General features: G+C 47.9%; 2 protein-coding genes across 3 annotated transcripts in view; both read left to right on the forward strand.

Annotated features, from left to right (window-relative positions):
• Positions 1 to 23972, forward strand: part of LOC144772264 (uncharacterized) — a 1157681-nt gene that overhangs the window by 54289 nt on the left and 1079420 nt on the right. The window lies entirely within an intron of this gene.
• Positions 3296 to 23972, forward strand: part of LOC144772262 (uncharacterized) — a 33294-nt gene continuing 12617 nt past the window's right edge. The window contains exons 1-2 of the mRNA XM_078656484.1: positions 3296 to 3512; positions 22389 to 22463. The gene's annotated coding sequence lies outside the window, so the exon portion shown is untranslated. The remainder of the gene's footprint in view (positions 3513 to 22388; positions 22464 to 23972) is intronic.

The raw sequence follows: 23972 nt of genomic DNA on the forward strand, positions 1-23972 counted from the left end.
TTATGAAGAGAGACGAGTAGGCACAGATCAATACTGCAATGATTTTTTTAGACAAGAACGGAAGTATGTCTGCGAAATGAAGAGAGGGTGGTAAATTGGATAAGGAAGATGAATGAATATGAGACAGGAACAGTAAGCGCGGGAGAGGCAAGGGAGAGAGGAAAGGGGAGGAGGGGGCCGAGATCCAAGGTCAGCGAGGGAGGAGGTTGGAGATAGGCCAAAATTCATAGGAGCAAAAGCAGCGAGCAACAGAAGTAAGCTTGTATGGAAGAGAAGAGCCAGGGCAAACAATATGAAACAACAAGGTTGAAAGCGAGAGAGAGGGGAAGAAACAGAGGTAAGGAGAGAGAGAGCTGGATGAAGAACAGACCATGAAAACAAGTAAATAAAGGCCCACGAGAGCGAGGCCAGCAAGTTCGGGAACGCCAGTCCTGTCAAGTATCACGCATTGGGTGTGACACTCACGCATTTCAGTGCGGTGTTCTGCATCACCGCACTGAAATGCTTTGTCACGCATTTGGGAATCGCCAGCTCGTGCCACCAGCAGCACCTGTGCACTGCTTCTGCTGTGGGAGACGTGTTGCCACGAGCCGAGCTGCTCTTAGTTCATAAATAGTTAATAGTGGCTGAGTCAGTGAGAGCGCGGCAGCGCAAGGCGGCTACATTTACAATGTAACGAGTGGCTCCAGGCTGGCGCTATTATTCCTGCCGCGCCACGTGGCTTAAGTACTTCGACCCAGTTGCTGCCAATTAAGAGGGGGCGGGCCGCCCTGTGAACACGTTGCTGTAACTGGCTCTGCAGCCAGGCACTCACCAGGGGCGCCCTTATGTGCTAATTATCCGGATGTGATACCGCACTTGCCGTCACCTCCGGAGGAAAAGGTCAGAGGAACGGAAGTAGTGAACCACGGCGGGGGACTCAAATCGAGACAGGAGTCCTCCCCACGCCGTGGAGTGCTGCACTGCTGACAGATAAGTGCCTCTCGGAGCCCCAGTCCTGAGGCCCGAGGCAGGGAGTGACATAATTATCACTTAGGAGTGAATGTCTACTGCCAATTATCGCCCATTATCTCCTGGACGGAGTCGGACACTCGCGCGCAATGGGCTAGGATCCGTCTGCACCTCGATGCAGATCTCTCCAGGCGAGTCCTCATCTTACCTCACCAGGAACTTCTCACCTGCAGCAGGGGCCCGCACATGTGCAGTGCTGCCGGGAACTGCGGCTCTGGTAAAGTGAGTGCACTGCCCGGCAAGTATGGAGCGCTTAGAGAGGAACTACTGTGCAGGTCAGCACTAGTTTTTCTGTGTAAGCGGCAGCTAATGCTACCTTCAATTTGTGTTTTTTGTGTAAGTCAAGTGGCAGCGCGTTATCAGCTGCTTGTAGTGTTTGTGAAGTTCTGCCCTGGAGACTGCAGGCTCGAGGCTGCCGGTGGACCGCGACCAAGTGTGCTGCTGCCTCACAGAGCCTGAGGCTGCCTTGCCCAAAATTCCCCGGGGCGCATGCTGCTGTCTGCTGCCGTACTTTTTCACTTCACCCTCGGCCAGTCAACAGCTCTAACTGTCCTTTAGTTTCGGCAGCAGTGCTAAAACATGCAAGGTTTGCTGGAAATACTCCTGTTCTGTTGTACCTGTTACGTGTTTAAGAAAAATCAATGAAACCTATTAAACCAAACACGTTACTATAGGGTGCTTTGTCTGCTTGTAATTTTGACCAGGAAGCGGTATATTGTTTTCTAAGTATGTGCATTCATGTTTTGCCTTGCTCCGAACGCTAAATGTAACTCATTGAAGTGCTGATTCTATTATGGAAAGAGTTTCGTCCAACATTTGGTTTAGGTTAATTTTATAACAGAACAGAACTGAAAACATTTCCGTTCCAACATGGTGTCTACGTTTGTGTGCATTTCCACTGAACTCAACTGCCTTATCCGGAATTACGTTGACAGTTGGCTTATGTTTTTTTTGGGTGATATTGTGAAGTGTCTGTGTTTTAAAACTCCCCACAGTCCACACCCATGGCTATTCTCCTTTCGTTCCAGACGTAGGTGCTAGTTACATTTATTTTGCAAGTACTTTTTGCTTTAGGTATTTTAGGGCTGTAGCTTACTAAGTACACGAATAAAACTGTCTTGCATAATCTTCCTCGTGCAGGTTGCTTAGTCTTGCCCTAGCTGCCTATGTGGGTTTCAGCCTCACTCTCCTGATGCTTGCCCGATGCGGAATGTCAGTGACTACTGTCCAATCAGGTTTCAAGGCCACTTTTTTATTTCTGGTGCTTTACTGCAATTTTAAGATCCCCTTGGAGTTTCTCGTTACTTAATAGGTGTAATTTCTGATAATTATATGTTTCCCTGGTCTTTGTGGCTTGATTTTGTTTGCGATAAAGTGTCACTCATAGTCGTTGAAATGTCACTCATAATTACACTTAAATTATGAAAATGTCACACATAGCAATCTGAAACCTTGGCAGCTATGGAACGCATTCCTTTGAAGTCTGATGAGGGGGGGGGGGGGCGGGGGAGTTGCATCCTTTGAAGTCTGATGCTGAAGCACAGACAAATGGTGGTGTGTTATGTGGCTGGCGTGCACGCGCATAGATCACTATACAAAATAAAGTTAACATAACATAACATAACATAACATCACATGAACTGTATGCGATACGCAGCCGCTTTGGTAGATCTTCTTTTCCGCTTACTATATTCTCGCTGGAGCAATGTGCAAGGGTATTGGCTCATGCGAGACCTGAAAAGAAGTGGGGGGACGCTGACGTCACGACAGGAAGTGACGTCACGAAAAGAGGCCAAAGAGTGAATGTGTGGTTCCATTTGCTCCAGTTATCGAGCTCCCGGTAAAATAAGTGGGGGGACGCTGTTCACCCGCGTGGTACCCCGACTCGAACCCTTGTTCTTCCTTAAATATGAATATTTTACAAAATAAAGAAACTTTTCTCTTCTCTCCCAGCCTATATGTTTTTGCCGCGTGGTTTTTTCATATTATTTGTGGACCAAGTCCAATAAATAATGTCACATTTTCGAATGTGGGGGGTGTTGACCTCTCCCCCTCATCCTCCCCTGGGGGGGGTTCGGTCTCTTCTCCTCCTTCAGCTGGTTTCAGCCTCGAGGCTGCTCAAGGTCACTGCAGCCTGTGCTACTGTTTAGTCCGTTCTCTCTTTCAGTTATTCTCAGTCCTGCAGGCTCGTGATTTCCTTTTCCGGGTCACTGGGGCAGAGATAGCACAAGCAGTGAATTCAGTCACTGCAGTCGGTGCTGCTTCTGAGTCCGTTGTCTCTTTCAGTTACTCTCAGCTCCAACCCGGCAGACACGTGATTTTCTCTTCCTGTTCAGAACTTCCGGCCTCTTCCTCGGCTCCAGCAGCTGTAGGGACGGAAGGATCCTCGGTCTGTGCGGTGACCTTCACCCTCTGACCCCGGACGTCACCCCCGGCCTCGGATTGTCATCTTCACCGTCCCAGGCCGAGAGGGAGAGGGCTCTGAGCAGGGGTCTGAGCAGGTAGAGTCTACAGACCACCCCCCGCTGAGGACAACCTCTCCCCCTCCAACCTCTCCTGTGCAGCCTCTCCCCTCCCCCCTCTCCTGGGCAGCCTCTCCCCTCTCCATCTCTCCTGTGCAGCCTCTCCTCTTCCCTCCTCTCCTGTGCAGCCTCTCCCCTTCCCTCCTCTCCTGTGCAGCCTCTCCCCTTCCCTCCTCTCCTGTGCAGCCTCTCCCCCTCTACTGTGCAGCCTCTTCCCTTCCCTCCTCTCCTGTGCATTCTCTCCCCTTCCCACCTCTCCTGTGCAGCCTCTCCCCTTCCCTCCTCTCCTGTGCAGCCTCTCCCCTCCCTCCTCTCCTGTGCAGCCTCTCCCCTCCCCCCTCTCCTGGGCAGTCTCTCCCCTCTCCATCTCTCCTGTGCAGCCTCTCCCCCTCCCACCTCTCCTGTGCAGCCTCTCCCCTCCCCCCTCTCCTGGGCAGCCTCTCCCCTCTCCATCTCTCCTGTGCAGCCTCTCCTCTTCCCTCCTCTCCTGTGCAGCCTCTCCTCTTCCCTCCTCTCCTGTGCAGCCTCTCCCCTTCCCTCCTCTCCTGTGCAGCCTCTCCCCTTCCCACCTCTCCTGTGCAGCCTCTCCCCCTCTACTGTGCAGCCTCTTCCCTTCCCTCCTCTCCTGTGCATTCTCTCCCCTTCCCACCTCTCCTGTGCAGCCTCTCCCCTTCCCTCCTCTCCTGTGCAGCCTCTCCCCCCCACCTCTCCTGTGCAGCCTCTCCTCTTCCATCCTCTCCCCTCCTCTCCCCTCCTCTCCTGTGCAGCCTCTCCCCTCCCACCTCTCCTGTGCAGCCTCTCCCCCTCCCTCCTCTCCTGTGTAGCCTCTCCCCTCCCACCTCTCCTGTGTAGCCTCTCCCCTCCCCACCTCTCCTGTGCAGCCTCTCCCCTCCCTCCTCTCCTCTTCAGCCTCTCCCCTCCCACCTCTCCTGTGCAGCCTCTCTCTTCCCTCCTCTCCTGTGCAGCCTCTGCAGTCCCCTCCTCTCCCCTCCCACCTCTCCTGTGCAGCCTCTCTCCTTCCACCTCTCCTGTGCATCCTCTCCCCTCCCACCTCTCCAGTGCAGCCTCTCCTCTTCTCTGCTCTCCTGTGCAGCCTCTCCCCTCCCTCCTCTCCTGTGCAGCCTCTCCCCTCCCACCTCTCCTGTGCAGCCTCTCTCCTTCCACCTCTCCTGTGCATCCTCTCCCCTCCCACCTCTCCAGTGCAGCCTCTCCTCTTCTCTGCTCTCCTGTGCAGCCTCTCCCCTCCCTCCTCTCCTGTGCAGCCTCTCCCCTCCCACCTCTCCTGTGCAGCCTCTCCCCTCCTCTCCTGTGCAGCCTCTCCCCTCCCTCCTCTCCAGTGCAGCCTCTCCCCTCCCTCCTCTCCTGTGCAGCCTCTCCCCCTCCCTCCTCTCCTGTGCAGCCTCTCCTCTTCTCTGCTCTCCTGTGCAGCCTCTGCCCTCCCATCCTCTCCTCCTCTCCCCTTCCCCCTCTCTTCTCCCTGTCCGATAGCTCCCGTCCCTCTCTTTGCCTCACACCTCGGCCCAGAGAAACCCCCCCTCTCAGCTTGGACTCACAGAGGAGGTGCCTGTGCACAGAGACTCCCTGCACAGTGACTCCCTGCACAGTGAGACCCTGCTGCTGGTGCAGACAGGGCAGGACCTTATCTGTCCCAGGGTGGGGTTCTATTTTCACATATATAGCGCTAGATAACGCTGACAAGGTTTAAAGCACATGTTAAAGAGCACAGTGCACTTTTCTGTGGGTGCGATATGGGTGGAAAAGCTGCTATGGATGGGGAGTGTTTTGAAACACCGAGGTTCAGACTTGTATGTTTTTATGATTGCCGCTGCACTTATTCATGATTTTGAAGTACACATGAGTGGGTAGTCGGACACTAATGCCTTGGATGATACAATGTGTGTGAGAGAAGTGTTGTCTATGTTGTAACTCTTTTGGTATTGTGCCTGTATGGCAAAGACTGGCCAATCTATGTCAGAGCAAATACTTAGCTGAGCATCAGTGTACGGGCAAAGTATGAGAACAGATGTGCTGTACCTGCAAGTGGATGCCTACACGTTTTGGCTTGGTCTCTGTTGGAGGTGAGCATAGGAGGTGCCCAGACATGAAAGGATGCTGTCCTTGGGGAGGGTACAGCCTTTCATCATCTGCAACGTGGGTGCTCACAAACTGTTTTGCATCGGACACAAATACTGTTGTAGCTTCTGCATTAGGGTGTTGGACTCCGCCCTTCCTATTTCAGGCCTGTATCTTTCCCCCATACATTCTTGCTCTTAATAAGCTCCTGGCGGCCTCACCGTACCCCCGAGCATCATGGGGCAGCCAAACAATAATAGGACGCCCACTGCGCATCTCCCCTAGCGGCTTGCCTGTTTTTCTGTTCTTGATTTCCACAGTAGAGGTGCTGCAGGAGTGACCTCATCATGCTGATGAAATTCAGTCTTAAATCTTAAAGGGGTTTGGGGTGATACAGTTGGGCATCTTTTCACTTGGGCAGCAAGGAACATTTGTTTTGCATCAGTCTCACTTCAGTTTTTTACAAAGAAACTGGCCACTTTGTGTTGTGACACAACATTCACGGGCATCGAAATGGTGCTATATGCGTCTAGAAAAAGATAACTCTGGTCATTAATGCACTTGCTGGAGAGATCTCAGCTTTCTCGATTTGCAGTTTTGAACCATAATGTAGCCTTGAGGGATAACGTGTCTCCTGCATAGCACACTATGTGACACGCAGATGAGAGATTTTTATGTCAAAGCCTAAGAGACAGCACAGCTGTCTGGTTTCAGCACAGCTGTCTGTTTTGCTAACGACAACGTGGGAACATTCAGACAGCTTCTCTGGGGATGCAATCCACCCGTTGCTTACTGTTTGCTTTATAACTCACATTTTCTTGCTTTCTATTTGCTGGCTTTATTTGTTTTAAGCTGTCCAGCTTGAGTTCGTCCTCTTGGTTGCCCAAACCTTATTTACAGTATCCGCCCGAGTGCTCCTCTTCTGTAAACAGGCATTTAAATCTTGTTCTGTCACATTTGCTGTGCATTCAACCGCAAATGTCAGGCTTTGTCTTCCAGGGGGGCTCAGTGTTTATTTTTCTTTCTCTTACTTCAAAGTGAGAGGATTTCCGTGATATCATGCTGGCTACAGGGGGTAATTCTTGTAATTTTGAAGTGTGGTGGAAACAAACATTGTAATACCCTCAATACACGAGGTGATGATATCTCCACGATTATTGTTTGTGCGCTGTATACTTTTAGCAGTAAAACTGTGTGTTTGTGCATTCTAATTGAAGATGTGTTGTTTGTAATGACAGTGAGTTACCACACCATGCATTCTCCATTTTACCCCATTCCACTCTGCACCACTGCAATTTACTTTGCAGCACTCCACACTACGCCACTCCACTCAGTCACTCCACACTGTGTCACTGCACTCTACTCTACATCATATACTCTATTTCACTTCACTGTACGCTTCTCTACTCTGCATCACTCTACTGTATGCCATCAGCCCCATTCTACTTTACTGTGCACCACTGCACTCTATGCCACTATGCGCTACAACACTCTGTGCCACTGCACTCTAAACCACTGCGCTCTACACCATTGTAATCTAAATCACTTCACTCAACGTCACTGTTTTACGCTGCATTACTGTACTCTATGCCACTGCTCTCTACGTCACACTACTCTACACCACTGCAATCTATGCCAATGCACTCTCCGCCAATCTACTATACACCACTGCACTCTACAACAGTCTATTCTGCAGCACTGCACTCTGACACTGAGCTCTATGCAACTCTACTCTGTGCCACTGCATCCACTCCACTGCACTCTATTCTACGCCACTCCATTCCACTGCACCCTCCGCCACCACACTCCACTCTGCATCACTCCACTCTACACCACTGCATCGTTCCACACCACTCTACTCTGCAACACTGCATTCTCCACTACTGGAATTTACTCAACTCCACTCTGCACCACTGCACTCTGCACCACTGCACTATGTGCCACTCTACTGCCCTCTATGCCAATTCGCTGTACACCACTACACTCTATGCCACTCTACGCCAAGCCACTCTAAGCCACTCTATTCTACTTTGAACCATTGCACTTTACAGCACTCTGCTCCATGCCACTGCACTCTATGCCACTCTACTCTTAAACAATCTACTCTATGCCACTGCACCTGCACCAATCTGTTCCACTCGACTTTACACCACAGCACTCTATGCCAATACACCCTACACTACTTTACTCAACGAATACACTCTATGCCACTGCACTCTACACCACTGAACTCTGCCACTCTATTCTACTCTACACCACTGTACTATACACCACTGCACTCTCAACACTTCACCCTACGCCTCTCTACTCTGCACAACTCTACTCCATGCTGATGTACTCCTCTTCACTGTTGGCCACCCTGCTCCACTTTACAACTCTCCACTCTGATGCTCTACTCCATTACACTCTACTCCACTCGGACAGTGTACTCAACTCTGACAGTCCACTGTACAACAGTCTACTCCACTCTGCTATTCTACAACACTCTACGATGCTCTATCCAACTGTCTCTACGCAATACCACTTTACTCCACTCTATTCTACGACACACTACTATACACCACTCTTACACTCTGCCACTCGTCTTTAAAACACTCTACGCCACTCTTCCTCACCAATCTACTCTGCTGTACGCCACTCTACTCTACACAACTATACTCCACACAACACCCAATATGCCACTCCACTCTACACCACTCGAGAACACTATACCGCCCCACAAAACTCTGCTCCACTCTACGCCCTCCTACTCTACGACACTCTTCCCACCATAACACTATATGCCACACCACTCTACGCCATTCCATGAAACTCCACTCCACTCTGTGCTACGCAGCTCTTGTCTAAACCACTCCACGACTCTCAACTCCTCAACACTCTACTTTACGACACTCCACTCATGCCACTAACCTTTAGCCCTGCTGAACAGCAGCCAACAAGGTGAACAATAAGCCCATAGCTCTTGCACAGGTGATATATATTTCTCTGGCTAATGCTTGTTATTTTATGTATATAGTTAAGTGGGTTACTGCTTTTGACACAATGAGCAGTTTATTACTTGCAGATCATAAATTACAATCCTTCTAAAACAGAACAGTGAGCTATGAACATGCCTGAAGACACTGCATGCAGACTACAAGGCATGGGTTTAGAACTTAGTTTTTTTTCTCAATCTGTTGTTGTTATGTGGTTGCTAAAAATACTTTTTGTAGGGGTAGAAATAATGTCTTATTAGTACAGACAGCCCCAAGCACTGTTACTTTTTAAATCCTGACACTGTGTTTCTCCCAGCCATGCGCTGTTAATTTTTTTCTGGAGTTTTATATAGCCCAAACTTGACCCAAAGGTATTCAAGCGCTTTACATGAGCACCAGTTGCATTACAGACGTACACATTCATTTTTGCTAGGCACAGGCTAGACCGTGCATGCACTGTCTCTTCAAGACATGTTGTTTACTGTTACTGGGCTTGGAGGCTGCCCATTACTTACCATGGGATGGCTTCTTAGCCACTCTCAATCGTATGCTTCCTGCTGGCCATCTCTGCGTTGGCCACCTCCCTCTTCTTGGATGTGACGATCCGCTAGAGCATGGCCCAAGTACATGTGTCCTTACACTGCTCGAACTTTTGGCAGGTATTTTTTTTCATTTTTGTTGAGCCACTCTGAGTGCATCATTTGTAGCTGGCTCTGTCGTCTGCTCCCTCCCGTTGTCTGTGTTTACTTATTCCCCCCCTCCTTCCCATTGCCGTGCCCCCACAACACAATAAATGACCCGGGAGGCCAAATACCTTTGTTCCATTCCCTGACTTTTGTTGCAACTTTTATAAAGAATGAACTCGAACCGAAGGTATCGGAGTGCTTTACTGAAGCATACATTCATTTTGTGTAGGCACTGGAATATTAAGTGATTTGTCCAAAATCGCAGTTTGTTGAGCTGGCACCAAGACTCAAACCTGGTTCACCAGCTAGCCATAAGGCCACTGACTCTCCCCATCCCAACTGTTTCTTTGAATCATTCCAAACGTCTCTTTACTTGATTTTTTTCTTAAGTTATGTTTCCAGGTCCCTGCACACCTCCAGATGCACCAGAAAATTTGACTGGCAGTACCTTTAACCATACCCCCATTGGAAAGAAGGTGTGAACTTGCCCCAGCTCTGCCATCCTTTCAGGGGCAACAGACTGACTTGTGACTGACTTTTCCAAATCTTACCAATATTTTAGTAGCTAGTCTGACAAATTAAACCTGGCAAGACATTATGCGTGACTGACTGCCACACCCAGGAAGTATTTGGTAGTCTGCAGTCTGTGATTAAACAATAGTTTTCACTACCAATCTCCCTGGAGATAGCATGGGGGCGTTTAGGTTACAGAGTGGACATGTGCAATGCAAGGGTGCGTTTAGGTTACAGAGTGGACATGTGCGATGCAAGGGTGCGTTTAGGTTACAGAAGGAGATGTGCGATGCAAGGGTGCGTTTAGGTTACAGAGGAGACGTGCGATGCAAGGGTGCGTTTAGGTTACAGAATGGACATGTGCGATGCAAGGGTGCATTTAGGTTACAGAGTGAACATGCGCGATGCAAGGGTGCATTTAGGTTACAGAGTGGACATGCGCGATGCAAGGGTGCATTTAGGTTACAGAGTGGACATGCGCGATGCAAGGGGGCGTGTAGGTTGCAGAGTGGATATGCGCGATGCAAGGGTGCGTTTAGGTTGCAGAGGGGACATGCGTGATGCAAGGGTGCGTTTAGGTTGCAGAGGGGACATGCGTGATGCATAGGACAATTCTCTGAGTGCCTGTACCTCCTCACACCCAGAAGTACCACTTAGACCAAGGGAGACCAGCTCGAGGGGCTTGAGCCTGCGATGTTGGCTCGGAAGGGATGGGGCGCTATAAATATACCAACGTTGCCTTAAGCAAACACACAGTGGTGGTTTTGGAGCAGAGCAGCTATCTACTTGCCCGAGAGCCCAGCTGATGCGAGAGCCCACGGACGCTGCCCCTCCCTTTCGACGCACTGAGAGAGACGCTGTCTTTTCTCCTGCCGAGAAATCCAGCTCCGGTGTTTCCAGATACCTTCGCGGGTTACTGGGATATCGAGTCCTGCGAGAGAGATACAAGACCTCCTGCTTTCTATTACCCAGGTACGGAGCTGACTAAACCCTTAAAGAGAATTCTTGAGTCAGATTCTTGGCAAACCCAACTTAACTTAAATTGCTATTTACTTACTCCTTCCCACGTATTAGGCTTAGGTCAGGGACACCGGGGTAGGCGTATTTAGAAGCACCAGTTGAGTACGTTAGTCAATATATATATGTATGTATATATTTTATCTATTTTAAAGTATCATATGGCTAAGAAACCATATCAATGCTTTTACAGTATTATTTTATAATTCTGCTTTTACTGTATGCACTTTACTTAACCATAAGTATTGCAATAATATCGATTCATTTCTCTTGTACGAGAAAAGAGACTGATCAATAAATAACATCTTTTATTGAACACGCCCGTCTCTTCCTTTTCTCTACAATCTGGTGAAACTAAGAATGCACTGAACTGACTGAATAAAATAAGTTGTCTTTTGTTTTCACACGACTCTAGAGATACACTCTTGATTAGGGGAGAGCAAAGTTGTCATGTTCTATGGTTGTCAGAAACTAAATCCCTTCTTGTCTATCCAGGGAGGTTAAACTCCTCCTTGCCTATTCGAGAAAGTTTCTAGTGAACTCTGAGCTAGCTGGCAAACCCAAAACTTTAAGTCTAATATCGTCAGTAGAGGACCTAGTTAACCTCCGTCCTAGGTCTATACTATTGAAGGTATTATTCCAATGCGCAGAGCCTATTGGGATAATAGGAACTACACTACAAGACCACCCCCCCGCTTCAGACAACCTGAACTCTGCACCCCCCCTCCAAGACATGCCCCCCCCTGGCTGCGGCCCTTTCACCTCTCCCCCTCTCCTGTGCAGCCTTTCCCAGTCCCTGTCCCATATTTCATGTCCCTCTCTTTGCCTCACACCTCGGCCCCTCCCTCTCATCATGGACTCACAGGAGGTGCCTGGGCAGCAGAGAGTGAGGCCATCAGCTCTCTTCGCGGTGGAGGGAAGGGGCTGCTGTAGTCTGAAGAGCTGCCTGGGCCTCCCTTCTACTCCAGTTGTTGCTGTCTCTGCTACACTGACCCGGACTGTGCACAGCGATTCCCCTGCACAGTGAGACTCTGCTGCTGTGTGGAGCATGAGGTGCAGGCAGGGGTAGGGTTCTATTTTCACATATATAGCGCTTGAAAGCCCTCACATGGTGTAAAGCACATGCTAAAAGAGCACAGTACACTTTTCTGTGGGTGTGATATGGGTGGAAAAGCTACTATGGATGGGGAGTGTTTTGAAACACCGAGTTTCAGACTTATATGTTTTTATGTGTGCCGCTGCACCTATTCATGATTTAGAAGTAAAAAGGAGTAGGTAGTGGGACACTAATGCCTTGGATGGTACAACGTGTGTGAGAGAAGTGTTCTCTATGTTGTAACTGTTTTGGTATTGTGCCTGTATGGCAAGGACTGACCAATCTATGTCAGAGCAAATATTTAGCTGAGCATCAGTGTAAGGGCAAAGTATGGGAAAAGATGTACTAGACCTGCAAGTGGATCCCTACTGGTTTTGGCTTGGTCTCTGTTGGATGTGAGCATAGGAAGTGCCCCGTCATGAAAGGATGCTCTCCTTGGGGAGGGTACAGCATTTCATCATCAGCAGCGTGGGTGCTCACAGACTGTTTTGCATCGGACAAAAATACTGTGGTAGCTTCTGCATTAGGGTGTTGGACTCCACCCTTCTTATTTCAGGCCTGTATCTTTCCCCCATAAATTCTTGCTCTTAATAAGCTCCTGGCGGCCTCACGTACCCCCGAGCATCATGGGGCAGGCAAACAATAATAGGACGGCCACTGCGCATCTCCCCTAGCGGCTTGCCTGTTTTTCGATTCTTGATTCCACAAGAGAGGTGCTGCTGAAGTGACCTCATGGTGCTGATGAAATTCAGTCTTAAATCTTAAAGGTGTTTGGTGTGATAAAGTTGGGCATCATTTCACTTGGGCAGTAAGGAACGTTTGTTTTGCATCAGTCTCACTTCAGTATTTGACAAAGAAACTGGAAACTTTGTGTTGTGACACAACATTCACGGGCATCGAAATGGTGCTATATGCATCTAGGAAAAGATAAGATAACTCTACGTCACTCTGTTTTACGCTGCATTACTGTACTCTATGCCACTGCTCTCTACGTCACACTACTCTACACCACTGCAATCTATGCCAATGCACTCTCTGCCAATCTACTATACACCACTGCACTCTACAACAGTCTATTCTGCAGCACTGCACTCTGACACTGAGCTCTATGCAACTCTACTCTGTGCCACTGCAAACACTCCACTGCACTCTATTCTACGCCACTCCATTCCACTGCACCCTCTGCCACCACACTCTACTCTGCATCACTCCACTCTACACCACTGCACTCAACCCTGCACCACTGCATCGTTCCACGCACTACTCAGCAACACTGCATTCTCCACCACTGAAATGTACGCCTCTCTACTGTGCACCTCTACTGCCCTCTATGCCAATTCGCTGTACACCACTACACTCTATGCCACTCTATGCCAGGCCACTCTCATCTTCTTTGAACCACTGCACTTTACAGCACTCTACTCCATGCCACTGCACTCTATGCCACTCTACTCTGAAACAATCCACTCTATGCCACTGCACCCTACACCAATCTGTTCCACTCGACTTTACACCATGGCACTCCATGCCAATACACCCTACACCACTTTACCCAAAAGTAATAAACTCTATGCCACTGCACTCTACATCACTGAACTCTGCCACTCTATTCTACTCTACACCACTGTACTATACACCACTCTACTGTGCACCACTGCACTCTCAACACTTCACCCTACGCCTCTCTACTCTGCACAACTCTACCACATGCTGATGCGCTCTGCTTTACTGGGTAGCACCGAACTCTACACCAAACCCGTCTAGGCAACTCTACTCTGCACAACCCCACTCTACACCAGTGCACTCGGTCACCCTAATCTACACCACTCCACTTTACACCACTTTGCTCTATTCGGTACCATTCTACTCTCTGCCACGGCATGCAATGCTACTGCACGCTATGCTGCGCCACTCTATACCACCGTACTTTGCACCAATCTACGTCAAAGCACTCTACTCCACCAATGTGCTTTACGCCACAGCACTCTATGCAAATCTACTCTGCACCACTGTACTGTACTCCACTTCACTCTTGGCCACTCTGCTCCACTTTACACTCTCCACTCTGATGCTTTACTCCATTACACTCTTCTCCACTCCGACAGTGTACTCAACTCTGACAGTCCACTCTACAACACTCTATACCATTCTACCACACCACTCTACGATGCTCTACCCACCTGTCTCCACTCCATGCCACTTTACTCCACTCTATTCTATGACACACTACTCTAACCCACTCTGATACTCTGCCAGTCCACTATAAAACACTCTACTCCACTCTATGCCACACCACTCTACGCCAATCTACTCTGCTCTACGCCACTCTACTCTACACAACTATACTCTACACAATACCCAATATGTCACTCCACTCTACACCATTCCAGAACACACTATACCGCCCCACGAAACTCTGCTCCAATCTACGCCCTCCTACTCTACGACACTCTCTTCCCTCCACAACACTAGATGCCACTCCACTCTACGCCATTCCATGACACTTACCTCCTCTCTATGCTACGCAGCTCTTCTCTACACCACTCCACGACTCTCTACTCCACTCCACAACACTCTACTTTATGACACTCCACTCATGCCACTAACCTTTAGCCATGCTGAACAGCAGCCAACAAGGTGTACAACAAGCCAATAGCTCTTGCACAGGTGAGATCTATTTCCTTAGCTAATGCTGGTTATTTTATGTATATAGTTAAGTGGGTTACTGCTTTTGACATAGAGAGCCTTTCATGACTTGCAGATCATAAATTACAATCCTTCTAATATAGAACAGTGAGCTATGAACTCACATCAAGAAACTGCATGCAGACTGCAAGGCATGGGTTCAGAACTTTGGTTTTTTTTTCTCAATCTGTTGTTATATGGTTGCTAAAAAGTAATTTTTGGGGTAGAAATAATGTCTTATTAGTACAGATCACCCCGAGCACTGTGTTGCTTTTTAGGTCTCGCCTAGCATCGCTTCGCATGCATTGCTCGCTCTGCGAGATCTATTGTCGTCTGTTTTCGTCTTGTTTCTTTGGAAGTGGGGTGGAAGCTGCACCCATGCTTTTGATTGGCGCACGTCTTAAACACTCGCTTTTCATTGGAAGTGAGGCTTGTTTGTTCCCTCCCTGTCTCCCTTTGCCTCGCCCACCCGGACTGGATATCGGCCACGTTTGTTATTTACTTTCCCATGCGGCCTCGCTTGATTATTTATTTTATTACACCGGCTCGGCCGCACATGTTTACTTATTTATGTTTATTCTATCTGGGTCCTTGATGAATTCAGAGTGGTGGAAACTGCTGACACATCAGAGGAGACAATGGGGCGGCGTGTGCGGGGCTGCAAGGATGCACAGGGCTTTGTTTAGTGTTTGGGGAGGGGAGGGGAGTGAGCACCCATGGTACTGGGCTGTAGTGGAAGCAACGAGAAGGGTGGTGACATCGCTGCTGGAGCAGGGCACGGGCTAGCTGCTTCCTGCAGAGTGCTGGTCCGGTGCCATCTTCCCTCTGCCGGGAGAACAGCTGTGTCTAGCATGGTGCAGGGGCGGCCCCTCCGACCCTCTAGCACTCCCGGGCTCTTCTTCATCGCTCTCTGCACGGCCATGCTGGATGTTCTGCCTGAGAGGTAAGTGCTTCTAACACTCTCTATGAAGTGCACCGAGAAGTGCCCTCTACATGCAGGGACAGCAGTGCCAGGGGGTGGCAGTGCCCACCTTGCAGAGTAGGGTCGCCTCGGTGTCAATTTGATGGGACTTGGCGCCTTGGGTTTTGGGAGACTTCGGCCCGACTGCATAGAGCCGTTCCAGGGGCTGAAAGGTCACAAGGCGCTTTGCGGCTTCAATTAGCTTTTCCAATAAGGATTCCGAAAAAAGCGTTGTTTTTTTCTGACTTGACAGGGATACTCTGGGAGCCGATGCCTAGGGTTTGTTTCAACTTTTATGTTTGTTACTCGTTTTGTGTTTGTTGTTAAGGTGCTGAGTAGCAACCGCCCTCTTCCACTACGGCGCTGCCCCCTGCAAACCCAGCATGGTGTTCCAAGGGCAAAGGGCTTTGGGGGGCAGAGGGAGGAAATTCTCCCCAAGAAAGAGAACTGCTTTAAATGCATAGAGGCTCCCGTGGGGAGAGGAGCGAAGCACGCCCCGACCGGAGCCTCTTTTCTGATTTGATTTAAGTCACAACACAGAAGCAGATGTACCTGCTCATGATACACACCCAGTGCAGTGCTGGGGGAAAGAAATGGCAGATTCCACCCGGTGACATCCCGGAGTTTGAGGAAGGTAGGGTATAATTTCAGTTTTCTGTTTAATTCCTGATTATAAGTGTACTATTCAAATGTGAAATACTTCAGCGAAAACACCCCTATGAAGATGGATTGATAGAACAACCAGTGAATAGCATGAGGTGAGCATCTACCCTAGGTTTTATCTATCAGTGCATTCTGTTTACTTTGGTCATTTCTTCCCTTTCACTATTCCTTTCCCACATCTCTTCCTCTACCTCTCCCTATATTCCTCTTCCACTCTCTCTCATCATCTTGCTCCCTACCTTGCTCGCTATTTATCTGTCCACTCTTTTTAAATAGGAATTTAAAATTCCGGTTGAAAACAAGCATTTGCAGTGCAATAGGCCTTGCATTACTGAAAATTAGACCTATTGGTGCTGCATTATTATTTGCAATACCAAAAGCTCAAAATTTTACTAATGCCAGACCTATTGCATTGCAAATGCTTGTTAAATCCTGACACTGTGTTTCTCCCAGCCATACAGTGATTTTTTTTTTACTGGAGTTTTATATAGCGCAAACTTGGCCCAAAGGTATCCGAACACTTTACTTGAGCACCAGTTGCATTACAAACGTACACATTCATTTTTGTTAGGCACAGGGAAATTTGGTGATCTGCCCAGAATCACAGGATCTTTTGTTGCTGGCTCTGTCGTCTTTTCCCTCCCAATGTTTGTGTTTACTTATTCCCCCCTCCTTCTCATTGCCGTGACCCACACAGCACAATAAATGAACCGGGAGATCAGATTCCTTTGTTCTGTCCCCTGAATTTTGTTGCAAGAGTGAACTCGAATTGAAGGTATCTGAGCGCTTTACACAAGCATACATTAATTTTTTGTAGGCACTGGAAGATTAAGTGATTTGCCCCAAAATCTTAGTATGTTGCACTGTCACCAAAACTCAAACCTGGTTCACCAGCTAGCCATAAGGCCACTGATTCTCCCCATCTCAACTGTTTCTTTGAATCATTCCAAACGTCTCTTTACTTGATTTTTAGGTCTCAGCTACAAATGCAGCGCCATGTGCTGTCGCGTAGGTGTCATCTATTGTTGCCGACTTGCTTAGCTATGCGGGACAGGATAGGTGCACATGCCCACAAGACAGGCTATGTGGACGCGTACGGCTGAAGATGTTAGCATAAAACAGCAGGCATGCTAGGTCACGTGCGTAGGGCTCGGCTCGCTCGCTCCCTCTCTCTCTCCATCCCTGTCTACACGCACGCAGGACAGGAGATATGCACACACGCGCGCTCGCACAACACCAACAGCTTATTTAAAATGCGCCTCGGCGTGCTCCTGTTGCCACCTCCCTCGGGCCAAGCCTCGTTATTCAGTGAGCGCGCTCGCACAATGCCGACAGCTTTTTCTTGTTTGGATCCATTTCACAAAGAGTAAATAAACAGGAGGAAAGTGAAGGTAATACCTGTTTATCGTAAACACAGATTTGTATACTTCAAACAATTATATTAGTGTAAAATGTAAGGTTGTGTCATACCTTCGCGGATTTAAACCGGTGACTGGAGGCTGCACACGTATTGCTGCTTCCGGTAAATTAACATAGAGAGCTGTAGTAGTTTCTTCCATGCTTCAAAGCCAGGGCTGCTGAGATGCATGTGCCCGGTTTTCTGTTAATTGAGGCAAATAGTTTTTTCCCCAAAGCAGACGTCGTATACTGGGTCACCGATACTGCAGCTCGGCGTGTTCGTGTTTTCAAACTAAGCTGCCAGAGTCCGTAGTTATGGTGCAGTCTGTTAACAGCATTACTACGGTCTACACATCTGGTCAGAGCACTGAGTTATGGTACAGAACTCTGGTCACTTTTTCTTAAAAGGAATATGTGGGTTTCAGGAAAAAGAGGCCATGTGAATTAAGTTTCCTTCACCATAATGAACATTTAAGCACAGATATCACTGCCTGCACGTTTGTGAATTGATCACAAGCCACAGCGCACACCAATTCCATCTAACAATACAATGGTATTTCTTAACAAATGTTTGCAAACTACTACAGAACTGGATTTCATGTACTTAGCACATCCGTTGGCATTTTCAGAAGTGTTCATCTATATACCACAGTGTTTCGACGTATGTGAAATGTCACTCATTTGGCAACATGCATCTCTGCTGCAGAGGGTTCACATATTCCACAGCTCACATCTGCATCCTCCTTACAAAGATTTCTTCAACTTCGACCCCGGTTTCTAATTACCACATGACTAGATGTCACAATACGTCTCTGACCTTTTACTCACTCTTGTGGAATCAGGTCAGGAGCAATCACTTGTCAATCCAAAAACACATTTTTATTTACTGCCACATCAACGTAGATTTCTCCCCCTTTTTCTAATGCTACCCTCAAAAAAGGAATGACACACTGACCCCATAAAACTGCCCACCACTGATATTCCAATAATTCACTGAAGTGCAGATTCACCAGAATAAAAAGCAGAAATATGTGCAGTTTCAAACTGATTACTGCCTGGAAGTGGAAGCAACATGAAGGGCGCAGGTGCGGGGGTGCAGAGGGGTAAGTCGGTGGAGGCTTTATGGAGAAAAGCAAATGGGCAAGAGAAATAGAGCAGCTTGGGGTCCGGTGGGGTGGGAGCGACAAATAGGCAAATAAGTAACATGGAGCTTGGAGTGAGGGAAGCACCCTTGGGGTGGGGGGGTGAAAGGTATACGGAGGCAAGCGCATAACAGATAGTGGGTGAAGCTCATGGGGAATAGAGCAGCACAGAGTGGGAAGGAGAAGCACACTAGGGAGACAGCTAAAAAACAAATGTCTCACGGAGTGCTTAAGAAAAAAATAAAAAGCATTTGCAATGCAATAGGTCTCGCATTTACGCTGGTTTAAGCAATTGGCATTGTAAATGACAATGCCTTTTATTTATACTTTGAAAACGAAAACATTAATAAAGGGCATTGTCATTTACAATGTCAATAGCTCAAACTGCATAAATGCGAGACCTATTGCATTGCAAATGCTTGTTTCTTAAGGTATGTTTCCCAGTCCATGCACACCTCCAGACGAACCAGACAATTTGAATGGCAGTACCTTTAACCATACCGACATTGGAAAGAAGTGAACGTGTCCCAACTCTGCCATCCTTTCAGGGGCACCAGACTGGCTTGTGAGTGACTTTTCTAAATCTTACCAGTATTTCAGTAGCTAGTCTAACAAATGAAACCTGGCAAGACATTATGCGTGACCGACTGACACATCCAGGAAGTATTTTATAGTCAGCAGTCAGTGATTAAACCATGGTTTCCACTACCGATCTTCCTGGAGATAGAAAGGGGGCGTTTGGGTTACAGAGAGGACATGTGCGATGCAAGGGGCTTTTAGGTTCCAAAGGGGACATGTGCGATGCAAGGGTGCGTTTAGGTTGCAGAGGGGACAGCACTGAATTGGTCATGCTTTCAGTGCTGGATGACCTGAGACTTAGAGCTAACAAGAAAACTCTGTGTGCCCTAGTCCTCTTGGACATATCCGCGGCGTTTGACACCGTTAGTCATGGCCGTTTACTATCGCGGATTAAGGACCAAGGGATACAGGGCACGGTTTTGGCTTGGCTGACTTCTTTTCTAACAGATCGTTCTCAGCGAGTTCAACTCGCGGATCTAGTGTCCGAATCAGCCGGGCTCACTCAAGGAGTACCTCAGGGCTCGGCGCTATCACCTCTGCTCTTCAACATCTATCTGCTGCCTCTGATTGCAGCTTTAAACCAGATGGACTGTAGGGTCTATAATTATGCCGACGACACACAAATTCTGATCCAGATTGACCAGTCATCCATGGCTTACTTGAGAATGCAAGACGTTCTCAAGTTTACTATTAACTGGATATCGGCTAATTCACTAAAATTAAACCCGGATAAAACCGAAGTCCTAGCAGTCACCACAGCTTCAAATCCATGGAGTGATTTGTTCTGGCCGGCAGAGCTGGGGCTTTTTCCGGAATTTGCAGTGGCAGTAAAAAGTTTGGGTGTCAGAATTGATGCCCTGCTATCTATGACACAGCAGGTGTCGGCTGTGGTGGGTACATGTGTTAGCCTGCTGCGCTAGCTCAGGAAAATATCCTCACTGCTGTCTTTCTCTACTCTTAGACTGGCGATGTCTGCCCTGATTCTGGTACGTCTTGACTACGGCAACTCTCTATATTATGGCCTACCCAAAAATATTCTGGCTAGGCTTCAGGTTGTAATGAACGACGCTGCCAGATTAATCTACAAAAAGCCCAGGTGCACTCAGGCCACACCCTTACTTCAGGATTTACACTGGCTTCCAATTACGCAGAGAACTAAGGCCATCTATGGCTCAGCTCCTAGTTATATCAAGGACCGACTGATTAACTATGCGCCAAGGAGGGCCCTTCGGTCGGCTGAGGCATGCAATTTGGTCTGTCCCCAGTGCAACCTTGCGTCTATGGGCGGCAGAGCCTTTTCTAGTACCATCCCTCAAGCCTGGAACCGCCTTCCAGTGAAACTCCGGAAGGAAACCAATCTCCTCCCTTTTAGGAAGAATTTGAAGACTGTGCTTTTCTTAGAGGCTTGGGAGCCCCTCTGAGCTGGTGGTTTTGTGTTTCTCACCGGTGGTGTGTGTCCGTGGATAGCGCTTAGATACCCCTGGGTGATAATGCGCTCTAGAAGTTCATAATAACATAACATGTGTGATGCATAGGACAATTCTCAGAGTGCCTGTACCTCCTCACATTCAGAAGTACCACTTAGACCAAGGGAGACCAGCTCGAGGGGCTTTGAGTCTGCAATGCTGGCTCGGAAGGGATGGGGCGCAGTAGGTGGGGCATCCTATGACGGGGCGTTGCATAGGGGAGGTGTCATTTCTAATGGTATTTATTTTTGCACTGGGAAACTTGCATTTGAATCCATACCCATCCCTCTTTCTTCTACGCCTCCCACCACCCCGTCCCTATCCACTCTACATAATGCCACACAATGCCACTACACGTAATTCAACACCACTGCATAAAACTAATTTCATTCCACATAATTCAACTCAACGCCACACAATTATTTGCCACGCAATTCAACAAAACAAATCCACACCATATAATTCCTTTCCACACCACACATTTCTCATCTCACAATTCCACACCACATAAATCCTTTCCATACAACACATTTCTCATAAGGGCATCTGTTGTGAAAGTTGATGTATTGTTTGGTTGGCGGTGATTGTCACTAACATTAGTCCAACCATGCCACTTATCACCCCAAACGGTCTGGGATTTGATGTGTTCCAATGTAGAGTGGACCTGGACTGGCAGTTCGGGCTGGACTGTTGCTATTGGAGCAGACCAAGAATGATTTTCATACGGCCGAGTCCAGTCTGAGGTGGCATGGGGGGAGAGGGGGATCAAAAATGATGGACTGCGGTGTTGCTCCAGGTAATTACACGTGGATGAGATTAAACCAAGCTTTGCACTCCTCTCCTTTTTGAATTCCTCATATTGTTGCTGTGTTCGCAGTTGTTGAGTAGGAGAAAAAGCACAATGCTATTTTAGACTCTAAAGTCTGGAACCCCATCATGTCAGTCATTAGTGCTAAACCTGGACTCTAGGCACAGACGCAATCACGCAGAGACACGTACACAGACATGGAGAGTCATACAAAGACTCCTTCTCGTGTTCAAGCTGTCAAAAATAAAATACTTAATATAGATTCGTTAGCAACAGTGCTATTATAATAGAATGGCTCCTCGCCCGTGAGGGGCAAAGGCGTGGACTTGACCGTGTGAAATGGGGCTAGGGTGTTCGAACAAATTGTGCATCACAATCGCATAAACAGCATCCGTAGTGTCCTGTGAAGGCAGTATGAAAAGTGTTGTAATACATGCCCAACGATGAGGTGAATGAGGAAATGACTTGATCCTAATGCACAAACCAGGCCAGATGCAAATGCACATAGATGAAAAGGCACAATCTCTGTCTCACACACACCTGCACCCTCTCCCCCACCACACACACATTTTGAAAAAACAGACTGTGCATGGGCCTTACACACACATTTTGAAAAAACAGACTGTACATGGAGCTTGAGGGGGAGGGGTTTGGGGAGACTATGGAGTGTGTGTTTGGTCTGATTCAGTAACAGAGGCCAAATACAAGGGTGTCTGACTGATTAAATGTCTAAATTCCTAATCTCTACAAAGTCTTTAAACATCTCACTGAATTGTTTCTTCTGTCTCCTTAGGCTTCAGCCCTACAGACTCCTTCCGCCCTCTAGAGACCAGCTGTGCACTCCATCGCCTCTGGATTAAACAAAAAAGTAAGTGTTATTTGATCCCCCAAAAAAACCTCAGAACTAGCGGAAAGTCTATTTCTCTCCACTTCCTATGTATCGCTGTTCTTCCCAATGGTGTTTTCTAGCTTTTCTTCTACTTTTATGCACACTTGTATCACTTGCCCTTTATTTCTCCTGTCTGTTATCCTTTCTTCTGCTTTGTTTCTTTTTCCTTTGCACTCTTGTCTCCTTGCCACCACCTTTATCACGAGAATAAGGCCCTTTATTAAAAGGAAAACAAAATGGTTATCGTCAGACTGGCCCTTTAAGCAGAATTCTGTGAGCAATAGTCAGTTTTCCCACTATCCCTACAGATGAACAACGTAATTCTTTTTTGCTTTTTACTAAAATTCATCAGGAAAGAAATAGATGCGGGAGCTGCAGCATCGGCTATATGGCCTTACAGTGGTTTGCTTTTTTTTTGCAGAACTGCACCTTTCATGTGGCATAAAACCCTTGTTAGTCTCAGGTTTTTGCCTTGCAACTGGGGGTGCCTTATGGCTCCTCCTTGAGCCCTACTTTATTCAGTCTTTACATGCACCCCTGTCTGATATCATAGAGTGTTGCATATCATAAGCGGTTGATACACAGCTGATGATCATCCTGTCCCAGGGCGAAGCTAACATGGCGGTTCTGTTAAGGACCTGTCTGACGGATTAGGCTGATTGGATGGACCTCAATTGTCTCGAGCTCAATGCAGGGGAAACAGAGGTCCATATCCTAGGTAAGCAGCCTTCGATTTGGGCCTCCAATTGGTGGCCTGACGCGCTTGGATCCTTACCTGCCCCAAAGCCTAAAGTCAAGCACCTTGGCATCTGGTTCAATGCTAGGCTCTCTTCTGATGGCCAGATTACAGCCTTGGCTGGCAAGTGTTTCGGGATCCTAAGAACTCTTAAAAAGATACTTGGACTTCTCCTGTAAGCCGCCGTAAAGACAGTAGTCCAGCTCCTGGATATGACCAGGCTGAACTATTGTAATGTCCTGAACATGCGTGTCTCACAGTCTCGGCTGACGAGACTTTTGCGGATCCAGAACGCGGAAGCCGTTTGCTGAAAAGGCTTTCCTTTAAAGCAATGTGCTATTGCTACGAGGGCCCTCAATGTCTGCATCCTTTTGCTAAACTCTAAAAAGAGCACCCACTGGATGATCTTCCTTTAGTTTTCTAGCAGCCCAGAGGTAGAACTCTCCTCCCCTTTCACTCAAACACGAAAAAACTGAACTTTCGTTCCGCAAAAATCTAAAGACCTGGTTATTGAGGTCAGTCTGATCAGAGATGTTTTCTTAGCATGTTGTTTGCTTCTAACTTTCGAGAGCGAGACCTTAGCGCTGGGATACTTTGGTAAAAGTAACTAGGTGCTTTATAAATCTTATTATTATTATTATTATTGAGACTTCCAGTGATTGGTTTGGAGGGTATGACATGCTTCAAATTGGAAAAAGCCTGCATGGCAGACTCAGTAGGGTGAATCTCAGCTGAGGATCTCTGTGCTTTTA

This window comes from Lissotriton helveticus, chromosome 8 (assembly GCF_964261635.1).
Source record: "Lissotriton helveticus chromosome 8, aLisHel1.1, whole genome shotgun sequence".
NCBI lineage: Eukaryota > Metazoa > Chordata > Amphibia > Caudata > Salamandridae > Lissotriton > Lissotriton helveticus.